Genomic DNA, 1956 nt, shown 5'->3' with positions numbered 1-1956 from the left:
AAGGAATACATGTTCATGTGAATAATAAAAATTCAAAATACAAAAAAAATAGTATTAAGGTGTAATCTTCTCCTTCTCTCCCAAAGTTCCTCGATTCCTTCCCATGATACAATCAACAGTAACATGTTTGGAAATATATTTCTAAAAACTTGATATACAAATATAAGCCCATGTATATATAGATAGATAGATACTAATGAATTTTAGCCTTTATAAATATCAAATGGCTGCTTTCAACTTTCTATACCCTGCCTTCTTCTGATCATATATTTTAGAAATTATAACTGTTTTGTATAATTATAATAAGGAGATGACCAAAGTATCATTTCACAAATCACACTATTGCCATACACAAAGTTTTTCTTTTCTTTTTTCCCTTTTTTTTCTTTTCTTTGATTCATAATGTTTAAAGAGAGGGAGAATAACAAAATCAAATCTCCCAGGCAATACACTCAATAGATGAGGTATATTAACAACATAGTGAGTGAGTTCCAAAATTATTAAAGTCTAGTTGCTCAGTTTGGATGGTAGCAGGCCTCTGTGGGTAGTACAATTCAATTAAGGTTTGAAGTGTACCTTATACAAGAGGTTCTCAGAAGAGATGATGTTACCCACACAGTGAGGTTACTAGATGCTAGAGGATGGTGGCTGTGTTGGTGAGCAAGGTTTTATACATTAGATCAAAGGCAAACAGGATGTGCTCTATCACAGCCTGAGCTTTTTCTCTTGGAGGGGTGGCTGACAGTGTAGCCCTGCTAAGGTCTAAACTCTGAAAGTGTCTGTGAAACTTAAATTTATATGTATTTTGGAATCCAGTAGTTGAGGCCACTAGCTCATATATGGGCCTGTTAAGGTGTGACCTAATATTCTTGAGGGAAGAGGGAGTATACTCCCAAGTTCTTATCACAGCAAAATATGTCACTTAGGTAGTAAACCGTGTAAGTTTTGGGAAGTTACCTAACAATAGCATAAACTCGAATTTCTCTAGTAGCTGTAGAATGCATCAGTTGCTCTAATAATCCTGCATAACAGACCTCCCTAAATCCAAAGACTTAAAACCATGATGACTTAATATTGCTCATGAAGACAGTTTAGATGGACCATTCTTTCAGTCTTGGCTAAACTCACTCATCTGTCTGCAATCAATTGCAAGTTGAGGAAGCTCCTTTATTGATCTTGCTTTGTTCTCTGACGTGTTTATCCATGTCTGAGTGTTGAATAGATTTTGTCTGATCTAAAATGGCCATTGACTATAACAGTTGGGATGACTGAGAATAAGGAAGACTCAACTCTCCTCCAAGTCTCTCGCAACCTTTTCCATATTACCCAGTTTTAGTGTTATGAGGGAAATATCTATAGAATGTTCCTGAGGATACCTGTTAGAATTTGTTTTTATCTTTATAGCTGCATTATCTTTTCTCCTAGAGTCAGTCTGTTTGCACATCTTGGGACTTCTCTTGCATGCCAATGGTTCTACTCAAGAAGCTTGTGCTCTTGGTTGTATAGTTGTGTTTATGAATGAAGGATCATATTAGAATAGGTAGCTGGCAAAGGACATTAGCACGGATTATAGAAATGCTTTCCCAAAAAATCTCTCTCTTGAGTGGGATTGTGAACTCTGTGTTCATAACTGGAGATGGAATTTCAACAGGCAGAGTCCACTAGAGGAAACATGGGAAGGTAGCAGTCAGAGTGAATGTGGGCTCCAAATGCCAAATAAATGGGACTTTACTCTGAAAAAGTGAAGCTATTTAATTTATTTCTCTGTGCATTTGCCCCCTCCCCATTCTACCACACTTTTTTTTTCTTGTTTTCTGTTGAAGAGGTTCGGTTGACCCCTCAATGTGTTCAGTACTCTATCAGGACAAACAACCGTCCTAATTTCCTTCAAATATATATCTATCAATTCATTTATTATAAATGAAGTTCTCAAGATTTGTGCTATGGGTAAGAGTT

The sequence above is a fragment of the Propithecus coquereli genome, unplaced genomic scaffold (assembly GCF_000956105.1).
Source record: "Propithecus coquereli isolate 6110/MARCELLA unplaced genomic scaffold, Pcoq_1.0 Scaffold296, whole genome shotgun sequence".
NCBI classification, from domain to species: Eukaryota; Metazoa; Chordata; class Mammalia; order Primates; family Indriidae; genus Propithecus; species Propithecus coquereli.
Note: the sequence above shows the minus strand (reverse complement) of the source record.